This window comes from Poecilia reticulata, chromosome 18 (assembly GCF_904066995.2).
Source record: "Poecilia reticulata chromosome 18, P_reticulata-male-v2, whole genome shotgun sequence".
Lineage (NCBI taxonomy): Eukaryota > Metazoa > Chordata > Actinopteri > Cyprinodontiformes > Poeciliidae > Poecilia > Poecilia reticulata.
Genome location: NC_088847.1, coordinates 827,279 through 840,007, shown reverse-complemented (window position 1 = coordinate 840,007; position 12,729 = coordinate 827,279). Strand labels below are relative to the sequence as shown.

The 12,729-nt window shown below is 42.2% G+C and overlaps 1 protein-coding gene across 17 annotated transcripts in view; it reads right to left on the bottom strand.

Moving 5' to 3' along the window:
• Positions 1-12,729, bottom strand: part of ablim2 (actin binding LIM protein family, member 2) — a 148,657-nt gene that overhangs the window by 37,891 nt on the left and 98,037 nt on the right. The gene's annotated exons all lie outside the window — the stretch shown is intronic.

The window sequence follows — 12,729 nt, the reverse complement described above, 5'->3', positions numbered from 1 at the left end:
TTCTAGAGGCTGGTAGAAGTGTCTCTTTGGCCCACTTATATATTAAATGATAAAATATTACCCTATTTTTTTTGTTTCATTCTTTAATTGCTTTCTAAGCTGCAATTTATACACATATCAGGATGGAATAATAACATTAGGGAGGCAACAAAAACCTATGGTTTTAATTTAATTACTGTATTTTATAAGTGCATGAATAAGGGAGAGCTGTATGGACATATTAAATCTGGAGGGTGGGGCGCTGATGACATGTTTGCATACACCTCAAAGTATGCAGTTGCGCCCCTGTCTCCAAGTCAAATTCTCCTCCAGGCCTCATATAGCCTTGGACCAGCCCTGCATGATGAGTTAAATCCTCTGCACTGCGTGCAGAGTTGCGCAATAAACAGTAGATTTAATAAAATCCTGCTAATGTGGCTTTAGTAGCTCTTCCATTTTGTGTCTGTTGAGTTTTTAATAAGAGTCATAGAAAATGTTTTGGTTGCTGGAGTTAATGGGACGAGATTTTCAGATTTCCCTGCAGTCACGCGCATTAACTCTGTCTAAGTAGATGAAGCATTTGGTATGGTTTGGTGCTTAGTGTAACCGGAAAAATAATAAAAGAATCCAAAACAGCTCATGTCAAGCTGTGGACCATGTTTGTCAGATATGTGCAAGTATGTTGTTATTTTAATGATCTTATTCTTTGTGTAAGCACTTTCTCATTGGCTTTGTTTGTAGCTGTGCTACTAAATATAAATTTTTATTATTCGTCTTCTTATCATTTTGTCAAAGATGGAAGCCAGTGTTGAAGCCTTCCTCATTGCTGTGGAACCAGGACAGCCCTTCCTCCTGCATGTTGGTGAAAACAAGAGCAGCACCAAAGACACTTCACCATCAGTGATCACAAGGCCATCTGTGGCTGCTTTTGATTAACTTTCAAAGCACACTTCACCTTCAGTGCAAAGTACCATGAATTCCTCTACAACTTTGGTACATTAATCCAGCCTACAGTTTTCAACATTGATGGGACTTTTGCATGACAAGTGAGGAGATAAAGATCCTTGCTTTTACTTTACCTGGCAGAGTGGACACTCTTTATTATGATGATCATTTAAATTAACTATCAATAAGAGGATTTGTTTTATGTTCTTCTAATTAAGGACTTAGTTTATTACTAAGTTGGAAGTTTTCTGCATGGTCATCATTGAAGGCCATATTGTCTTTGAGAGGGTCCAGCCAACATTCCAGACAGGAAAATGTTTTCCAGCTTCTACATCTTCAACCTCCAGTATCAACAAGAGGCAGCCAAGACTCTGGAGTTCATTCAACGGTAAAACCATTCCTATAATTTTTTTACAATGAGCAAAATACAATGACATGGTTTTAAAGTTTTAAAGCAAGTTATGATTAACATTTGACAAAGTTGGTGATGTTTTCTCTTTACATAATTAAAAACAGCTTTATTTATATATTGTACCTGCTGTCTTCAGAATGCCACACTATTCATATTATTAGGAATTTTCCCATTTTTTATTGTGTTTTTTAGTCAATTCATTGGGATTAACCCAGAAAGGGGCACAAAAGCTGGTCATGGGAAGATGGTATCAAAAAAGACAGGAAAGACCATTCAAAATAAAAAGCAGACAGTGAATGTGCAGGTTTCCACCTTCATCAAAAACCTGATGGACATTGAGTGGCATCTCATTCAGGTTAGTTGTTGTCCTTTTCTTTTCTTTGAAATATTTGTTTCCATATCATTTAGGATCTAAGTTATATTGTCTTCTCTTTTTCCATGTTGGACGGTACCTTCATCTGCATCTAATAAAGAAAGTGCCACTCGGACTCTTGAAAATCATTAATAGTTCACATTTTAAAACCCTGTTCATTCTAGAATTCCACATTATTTCAACCATGTTGAATTTTTGATATTGGAAGTCTTTTTTTTATTTGTTTAGTGATACCCAAAGCATGGATGTTTCTATAAGAACTGTGTTTTAATGTTCTTAAGTTTGTAGAAATTAATTACTTAAACCCAGTTTATGTCACTGTAAACTGAAAGTCTTACATTTTTATTCCAAACTATATCTTGAGTTTGAAGGCCTATTTTTTACCAGTTCTCTGAGGAATGGTTATGTGTTATTTGTTTTGAATGTGCCTCTCCTCGGGTGTCCTCTCCTTGGGCTGCCACCTCTCTTCGGGCTGCCACCTTATCGTGGTGGCAATGATCCCAATTGTGTCCCAATGATCCTAGGAGCTATGCTGTCTGGGGCTTTATGCCCCTGGTAGGGTCACCCAAGGCAGACAGGTCCTAGATGAGGAACCAGACAAAGCGTAGCCCGAAGACCCTTTATGATGCACAACAACCTTGGATCTAGCGTTCCTTCGCCCTGAGCCAGGCCTGGAGGCGGGGAACGATGGTGAGCACCTGGTGGCCGGGCTTTTACCCACGGAGCCCGGCTGGGCTCAGCCCGAAGATGTTCTGGATGTTGCAGGGATGTGTTGGTTGAAGCAACTCTGCAATATTTCATGGACATCAGGGGCAGTTCCCCTGGATTGGCAGACTGGGATATTGGTCCCCATGTTTAAAAAGGGGGACTGGAGGATGTGCTCAGGGGTCCTGGAGAGGAGGGTTCGTCAGATAGTCGAACCTCGGATTCAGGAAGAGCAGTGTGGTTTTCGTCCTGGTCGTGGAACACTGGACCAGCTCTACACCCTCAGCAGGGTGTAGAGCTGGTCTACACCCTGGGAGTTCGCCCAACCAGTCCAGTCTGGATTGGAGTAAGCGGCCGGGATGAGGCTCAGATGGTACGTGAAGAATGCATATGTTTTATATAGCCGTCTGTAATGTGCATTAATTAACAATTACGGATATAGTAATAAGCTGATGTTGTGTTATAGAAGAACTAGTAGAAGTGTGAATGTATAGTCACAATTTTTCAAAGTTGTATAATGACTTTATTATTATAACCTGGAATAATTTCGGATGACAGCTACCGGCACAGCAACACCGTCTCCTGTGGCTCACTCGCTTTTTCCTGTTAAAACAGGTTATTTGCATCTGCTTGCCTGTCCCTCCACCTGGGACCTGCAACAGATTCATGGGAGCTCGTCCGGGATCGGCGCCACTGCTTTAGATGTACCGGCTGCTGATCCAGTGATACATGAACACCGGGACCCGGATAATTACCTGCTGCTGTAGTGAGGTGCCGTCCAGTGTGTGACCACAGAAGCAAGGCGACACGACTGCTGCTAAGGAGTTGGCCAGGAAAGAAGACCAGAGGAAGAGGGTCTTGATCTTCAAGGGAACCAAACTGGTATCCAGGGCCGCACATCAACTCACACCATGTCAGTAACACGCAAGGAACTGATCTGGGGCATCAAAAAGAATCTATTCCAGCTGTCTGGTTCTCAAGCCTATGGGGTTGCAAGGACAATGGGAACAGAGCAGTCTGGAGCAGACAAGCTGAGTTCAGCTGATGAAGAAAGCTGCACAGATTATATTCTTACATTTATGCAATCTGAGGACTTGGCCAAGTCTGAGGATGAGGGCTTGGGCCATTTGTTGTCATTGAGTGATGTTGTTTTGAGTGTGATGGAAAATTGTGATTCAGCTGAAATGCCTATCATTTCAGATAAGGATTTGCAAACATCTACCTCAACAGTACACATCACATCATCACATTTCACTACAGAATCACAAAATCCCAGCTCACACACTCACATGACCATGCCAAATATGGAAATATGGAACAGCTACAGCTGGGCAAGAAGATACAAGAATGTACTGTCACGGCAGCCACAGCACAGCTTCTTTCAGTCCCATCTTGGTGAAAAGAGCGGAACAGAACTTTTTCAAGACCTAATGTGCGCTAAACAACATGAAAATGAAACACCACAGTAATTCTTATATAGAATGGTTGGGCTCAAACAAAGAATAATGTTCACTGTTAAACATACAGCCTCTGCTGTAAAATACGATCCATCTACAATACAATGCATATTCTTAAATACAATATGTCAAGGGGCTGGGGAGAAATACGAGCATGTTAGACAAGAGCTCAAGCCATTCCTTTCCCAACTTATCATATCTGATGAGGCTCTGCTGCGACAAGTAATCAAGACTACAACTGAGGAAAGTGAGAGAAGGCGTAGGTTGGGCCGCACCACTACACACAAAGTAACTCAAGCTCACAGCGCCCAGGCTGATCCTAGCCAGAGATTACAAGTTGAAGCCCAAGTTAGCACAACAGTGAGCAATAGCGACAATAAAATACAGAGACTGAGTACACAAGTTGAAGCCCTGACCCAGGCAATGGAATCCTTGAAACTGTTAGTGACAAAGACCCAAAAACTGAACAACATGCTTTCCCCACTCATCACTGTCAATCTGACCAACCCAGGCTCTTGAGAAAAGCACAAAAGTCATATGGTTGTCCTAAATGTGTCACACTGGCTAATCTTGATTGCAGCCACTGCTTCATTTGCGGACAGGAAGGCCATCGAGCTGTTGGTTGTTTGAAGAGATCAAAGCAGTTGGGAAACGGGACCCGGTCAAGGCAGACAACCTCTGACCGGTTACGAACAAATGTCCCAACCCAACCAAAACACAACAACAGCACAAGATAAATCTAATGAAAGCCATATAATTAAGACCAACAACATGGCACAGCCATGCAAGTTAACAGCCCCACTCATTGGCCACAAATCTCTACTAAAATGCAGTATAGCTGGCTATGCTGCCACCGTCCTACTGGACATAGGAGCTAATGTGAGCCTACTCGACCGTGCCTGGAAGGAAAAGTACTTACCTGGTGAAGATGTTCGACCACTCAGTGAACTATTGGATGACCCTCTGCATGTTTCTGCAGCCACTGGTGATGACATTCCATATGATGGGTGGGTGGAAGTGGTGGTGAACCTGCATGGTAATAATGACCCAGACTTATCCATTCGGGTGCCATTTTTAGTTAGTTGCCTGGTATTAGATAGGCCGATAATTGGCTTTAATGTTATCCAGGTGCTCATTAAAAACAATGAGAGTCAACCTAAGCTTATGTCCACTCTGTCTACCCTCCTTGCTGGTGCAATGGAGATTGATAATGGAGACAATAGTCAATTTCATTCAGACTCAGAAGGTTCCAAAAGAAGAAAATGCTACAGTGAAAATCGGCTTTAAGAAAGTCACCATTGCAGCAGGCCATGTAGCTTACATTACATGCTGTGTTCCAGCAGACATTAACCCCTCAGAGCCATTTGTGCTTTTTGAGCCCGCACTTAACAGAGTGAGGTTAGAGAGCTTGAGTATTGGGGCAGGATTAGTGGTGACTCACAAAACAGACAGACCCTTCATCAAAGTACCTATTGCAAATCACTCCAAAAATGATGTGACCTTGCCAGGGCGAACCGTCCTAGGCAGCATTGAACCCATTGTTAAAGTCATAGAGACAGATTGTCCTAAAAGTGGTAAGAGCTTCACCACTTGGAGACTGGGTATGACACCAGTCTCCAGAGTGGAAAGCTGAAAGAGGTCAGACACCACCTTCCACACCACTGTGGCACCCACCTGTGGACGTCAGCCACCTAACAAATGAGCAACAAAAAGAGGTGAAAAATATGCTGTGGGAGGAATCAGGGGCTTTTGCTCAAAATGATAATGACATTGGTGACATACCCAGTCTCCAAATGGTCATCAATCTCAAAGATGAGGTTCCTGTCCAAAAGTCCTATACCTCTATCCCCAAACCACTCTACCAAGAGATCAAGCAGAACATCCAAGATCTTCTTGCCAAAGGCTGGATTGTTAGGTCAAGGTCGCCCTATGCAGCACCAGTAGTCTGTGTCAGAAAATGAGATGGAACACTCAGACTGTGCATTGATTACAGGTTGTTGAACCAGAAAACGGTACCTGATCGACACCCACTACCTCGAATCCAGGACCTCTTGGACACCCTTGGAGGCCAGAGTTGGTTTACTATTCTTGACCAGGGAAAGGCATACCACTAAGGCTACATAGCTGAAGGGTCCCGCCACATGACAGCTTTCATATCCCCTTGGGGCCTATATGAATGGGTGCAGATACCGCTTGGCCTCAGCAATACCCCTGCTGCATTCCAGCGCAGCATGGAGGAGATGCTCACCACATTGCGTGACGAATGCTGTATTAAGGAATACAGCATTCAAGATAAGGATCTTGTTGACTTTCTGTGTTATTCTAAATCTTTCAGTGAACATGTTGATGCAGTATGTCATGTTCTGAGAGCTCTGCAACACCATGGGGTTAAACTGCGGCCTACAAAATGTGAGCTGTTCAAGAAAGAGGTCAGATACCTAGTGAGGTTGGTCTCAGCTGAGGGTGTGAGGGTGGACCCGCAGGACATACAGGCTGTAGTATCTCTCAAGGAAAAAAGACCTACCACAGTGGGAGAGGTATGGCATTTACTGGGGTTCTTGAGTTATTATCGAACATATATTCAAGACTTCTCCGGAATTGCCAAGCCACTGTATGGGCCGCTACAAGTTAAAGAACTCCCAGATACTGCACAGAGGAAAGGAAAAAAGGGTAAAGGAGCACAGCTCAGGGACTTGGTGCAGTCCTATACCAGCGACAGAGTGGAAAGCTGAAAGTCATTCAGGGCTTAAAGAACTCCAGCTGGGGGCTGGATTTCCGGCTTTTGACCAAACGGTCCGCCTCAACCAAACTGTAGTCTCCGGGCTTAAAGAGCTCCGTCTACAAAGATGTCTGTCAATCAGAGTTCTAGCTCCCGTGTTCTTGACCAATGACTGTAAAACGGTCTGTAGAAAAGAAGCCCATGCGTTCAGTTCTGCGGTTAAATCAAATGCGATATGAAAGAAGATGGAGTTTGTCTGACCCGGTAAAGAAACACGTTTACTTGAGAAAGGAATTAAAAACAAGTGGCCCTGGGCATGGCTAGAAGAAAGAGGACAAGATGGGAAGTTGGCAGAAATTTTTACAAAAGGGGCGCTGGGATTCCTTTGGGGGGCGTTTGGTCGAAGGTAAACTTTACACCTTACAATCACAACAATACCAGTTTAGACTTTGAGCAACTTGCTAAAACTGTATTTCGTAGCGTTCATTTTATAGCATTAACACAGGTGCTGTAAGTGGTCCGGTATGAAACGGGTGTGATAAAACAACAGTACCACAGCACTTTTAAATTTTAACAATCAGAATACCGAAATTGTTTCCGTTGTTTTAAAAGGTTTATGTCAGTCTGCCTTTTCCCCATCGATACGGTTCCCGACCACCCTGCACCATACGGGGTAAAAAAAAAACAAAAAAAAAAAAACTGAGGCACACATTGCGCAAAACTCTGAAACAGGAGAAGCGGGACATAAAACACAGCGACGAACAAGATGTGAATTATGGCATTAAAACAGAGAATCCGACTCTAAACAGTGAAAAATCAACATATGATGTGAAACACATGACGATTAGATGGCGCAGCAGGTGATGAGTGAAGATTACTGATGATCAATAAACGATAAAATAAATCTAGTAACAGGAAAGAAACTAAAGTAGACATAGCAATAAACTTAGGATATTAATCAAAGGAAACTAAATAGAAATCAATGAAGAACAAAATGCAAGAATAAACTAAGAAACTAAAGTAAATACGGAGGAATAAACTGGTATGGCAAGACCTTTCGAGGAATAATTAATACAGAGGACTGTATGGCAAGAATAAACAGACACTATTTCCAGATAAAAGTTACAATAATATTGTTGAAATGTCATGGGTTTGTTGAGACCATATCTAGTACTGAGAATAAATATATCTTACAGACCATAACAGTAAAGAACTGATCACTTATTTTTATGTTATATCAAATGTTTTAGATTTGATATATTTGTTAAATATTATTTTTCATGTCAGTGTTAATATCATGAGGCTGATGACTCCATGACACTTTTGACTCATTAGGATTTGATTAAGAACCAGATTTGTTCTTTGTAATTTCTGTCCAGTAAAACTATTAATCTATAATCAATAGACAGGTCTATATAAAGATATAATCCATGTTTCTGTCTCATATTTGTATGGCATTAAAATGACCTGGAACTTTTGTTTTTCCACTGAAAGCTCTGGTTTGAACAATAAATGCCATGTGGGTGAAGTTTTATGGATGATACTCTGATGTCCCATTCTCCTGAAGGCAGCACAGAGCTGCATCACCAGAAACCCACAGAAACACTGAAGAGAAGAAGAGTTATGATTAATATAGTTACAGTTCTATCCATGTTTTAATGTTGCAGCTCAGTCGTTTTGCAAATAGTTCAAAGTTTAAACTGGCATGTTGAACATCTTTTATCTGGTCATTTTGTGGAATATTTTACAACTGAAAAATGGCAAAGAACAAGAATATTTTTTTACACTCTGATTGGCTGCTGTTAGGCCTACAAATTTTAAGTTGAATGTTCATTAAATTTTCATAGACACCTGTGAAAATTATTTCTATTCTCATGGCTTTTTTGTTCTCTGGGAAATTATTTTTGATGATAAAAACAGAAACAAGCATAAAAATCAAAACATCTACAATAGTGATAGTAATATTAATAATAAAATAATAGTGCAAAGTAGCCTACAAATTCTTTATTGGGGGGGCGGTGAGGGACCTGGGATAGGACCTATGGGATAGGAGTGCTGGTCCGAAACAGGTTGAGAAACACTGATTTAGTTGGTAATGTTGCATGTTCTAAAACATTGACTAAAAGGACTCTTATTTAATGTTGAGGGATTTTTGCCTGTAAGACTAACCTATAGGGCACAGACATTTTACATTTTGTTTTGAGTTGAAATGTAGTGAAGTCTTATTTAAGTTTGAGTGTTTAGCTTGTTAATTGTATTGTTAGAAGCCATTGTTTGCACTATTCAAAGACTGTGGCAATAGCAACGTTATAGTTAATCTCTATCATAATATGTTTCAGGCTCAGGATTTTTTTTTACTTTAAGCCCTGGTCATTTCATATGGCTCAAGAACATTGACTCCCGCTGAAAAGAACTACAACCTCCATTCTGGGAAGCTGGAGTTCCTGGCGTTAAAAATGGGCGGTGTGCGAAAAATTCAGGGATTATTTGTTCTATGCACCACACTTTACTGTGTATACGGAAAATAATCCACTTACTTATTTGATGGGCACAGCAAAACTGAATGCAGCTGGCCACAGGTGGGTGGGGGAGCTTGCTGACTTCAGGTTCAGGTATAAAATGTAGACCAGGAAAAGTTAAAGCAGATACTGACACTCTTTCCTGTCTCCCACTTGACATCAACAGCTACATAGAGGAATGCACTGAGGAACTCAACAGGGATGCCATCCATTCTGTGTGGGAAGGAAGTGAGGCTGCCAAAAAGCATGATGTTGCCTACATTGCTTCTCTCAACCTGGCCCAAGATCCAGACTCAACGGGTACGACATTACCTACCAATAGTCAAAATGAACTGGTGAGAGCCCAGAGGCGAGATGAGGCCATAAAAGAGGTCATAAAGCTAAAACAGTCAAAAGCTGTGTTCACAGAAGAAGACAGGAAGAAAGTTAGTGCCCTTGTGAGAAGACTGATGCATGAACTGAGAAAGTTGCTGTACAGGAGAGCTGGAGGGAGGAAACAGCTAGTCTTACCTGCTGAGTATTGACCTCTTGTGCTTAAACACCTGCACAATGACACGGGTCATTTAGGAGCAGAGAGAATCATTGGGTTAGCAAGAGAACACTTCTATTGGCCCTACATGAAAAAAGACATTGAGGCCTATGTTACCAGACAGTGTCCTTGCATAAAGCAAAAGAAACCTGTGACTCATGACAGATCACCAATGGGGAGCATTGTGACTAGTGCACCACTTGAACTTGTGTAAATAGATTTCATGCACCTGGAGCAGAGCAGAGGGGGGTACGACTACATACTTGTATGTGTAGACCACTTCAGTAGGTTTGCTCAGGTGTATGCAACACAAAATAAATCAGGACGGACAGCTGCAGAAAAAATATTTAATGACTTTTCCCGCGGTTTGGGTTCCCGGGCAAACTGCACCATGACCAGGGGCGGGAATTTGAAAATGCCCTGTGTGGAACTCTGCAGAAGCTGACAGGTGTGAACCACTCCAGAACGACCCCATACCATCCGCAGGGCAACCCAGCTGAGAGATTCAACAGGACGCTGCTCCAGATGTTGAGAACACTACAGGAGGAAGAAAAGAGTAACTGGAAGGAACACTTACCACAGATTGTGCATGCATACAACTGCACTAGACACGAGGCTACAGGTTTCTCACCCCATTACCTCATGTTTGGGCGCCACCCTCGCCCCCTAGTAGATCTGCTTTTTGGTCTGTTCACAGAAAAGAAGCCAGAAACATCCCAAGAATATGCAACCAAATGGGCTGCGAGGATGAGAGAGGCCTACAGAATAGCAGCTGAGAACAGCCAGCAGTCCAGTACACGAGGCAAGAGGCAGTATGACCGTCAGGTAAAGGGAGTCGTTCTGCAGCCCAGTGATAGGGTCTTGGTTCGTAACATGGGTGAAAGAGAAGGACCAGGAAAGCTGAGGTCCTATTGGGAACAAACAGTGCATGTTGTTAAAGAACAAGTGAAAGAAAGCCCCATTTGCAAAGTATGTCCTGAAACAGGTTGAGGTAAAATGCGTACCCTTCACATAAACCTCCTCCACCTTGTAAATGATTTGCCTGTGAGCATGCATAGACAGCTACAGAACAAAATATCAACCAGAGGAAGGCACAAGAGAAAGAGTCAAACAGAAAAGCATGGACAGAGAGAACCATGCTAACAAAGTGATCCGTCTGACTCTGATGATGGTGTTTCCAGAACACAATACTGGTTAAGAGTGTCCAGACCAGCTGAATCACACAGATCTCGCACCATGATTCCCTACGTGCCCCGGAGACAAGCAGTGATTTCTCCATCCCCAGGCAAATCGACTCAGGAAACTACACCACCAGGGGGAGCCAGACTGCAGCCTACGCCCACAGCAGAGGAGCCTGTGATGAGGAAGGAAAATCAGTCCAGTGAGCAGGAGCTGGAATGGGCAGGTGGCAATGACTATGTACAAGTAGCAAAAGATGGTGATGAAGAGGACACTCGAGAGGAAGATGGCCCAGCCATATGTGATGCCAATGACGACCGACCTACCTCACCCCAGTGCCAATCAGCCTGGTGATCAGCGCGAGAGAGGAGACCCCCAACGACATTGACATATGAGTCCCTTGGCCAGCCATTTTACCAGCCTCAGGGGTCAGTGGTCAGTGAACACTGCTGGACTTTGTGGGACACCAGCATTTCTACCATGGGGAATGCCCTCTGTCCCAGAGACACATTACATACTCTGTCATGCACCATACACATCACTAACTTATCCTGTCATGATTCCATACACTGTCCCTTCCTTTACATATTGACACATATACTCATACTCATACATCCATGAATACTTTAAAAAAAAGTGAAACTGAAGTTCAAGATACAATATTTGTGATGGTTTAAGTTCAAGGCTGAAAGTTTGACGTTTTCTTTAATGCCGGGAGTCGATTTCTTTGTTGGAGAGTGTGTGACCCCCACAAAGTGTGGTCACATTTGTTGGATTAAATTGTGATTTTGTTTTGAAATTTTGGAGCAATGTCACGCAATAACACAAATGCGCCGCTAGATGGCAGAAGCGAGCCCTTACGGGACTGACGGTGCAACATTGCGGTGTCGAGGAAGTTCACCTCCATTCCAATGAGAACTACCAGCACAGCAACACTGTCTCCTGTGGCTCACTCGTTTTTTCCTGTTAAAACAGGTTGGTTCGGGTCTAAGCTGAAAACTGATATGTGATAAACATGATTGTTCTGTTAACCGTCGTGACATTGGTCCCCAGTGTATTTGGTTTGTGTTATTTTATGTTGTCATTATAGTTAGCTAATAAGCTCTCGGTTAGCTGCTCAGAGGATTTCCTCAGATGGTACGTGAAGAATGCCTATGATTTATATCAGTGTTTTTCAACCATTTTTGAGTCAAGGTACACTGTTTTAATTTAAAAAAATCCCGAGGCACACCACCAACCAAAAATGTAAACAAAGATATTCTGTAGCCGCCTATATATAGTCATTCTTATCAAAGTCTCTCTAATAGGAATCAAATAAACACAAAAATTTATTTTTATCACATTTTACATTTCTTATTTCAAATTGCACTTAACATGTCCACTTCAAAAATACACCTGAACAGCCACAACACTGTGGTGCTAAATTTAAAGAAGTTGTAGAAAACGTCAAAGTGTTTTACAAACTAATCCACAAGCATTCTTATAGCCGGAATACAGAAAATAATTATTATTCTGAAAGAAGCAATGATATTTGGGAAACATTTCACTTCATATTCACTGTTACAGTATGAAGAGTTGCATGTACAAAATGTCAATATCTGTGTATTTTACCCACCTGGTGTGAAACCTGTGCATGTTTGGATGAAAACAGCTGATTTCCTGGCAGAAATTGAAGAAAGACAAAGCTCTTCCTCAACAGCTCTCAGTCTCTCTCTTGTTTTAGTTTTTATAGTAGCCAGACTAGAGAAGCTCACTTCACACAGACATGTGGGAAATGGACTCATGTTCTTTCCAACTACTGCTGAGCTTCACTGTCTTTTCCATCACTGTCATCACAGTCTTTCTAGATTCAGTGCTCTCACCGCTACCTGTAACATTCATGCATCACTAATTCTCGTTTTAATGTAAAATG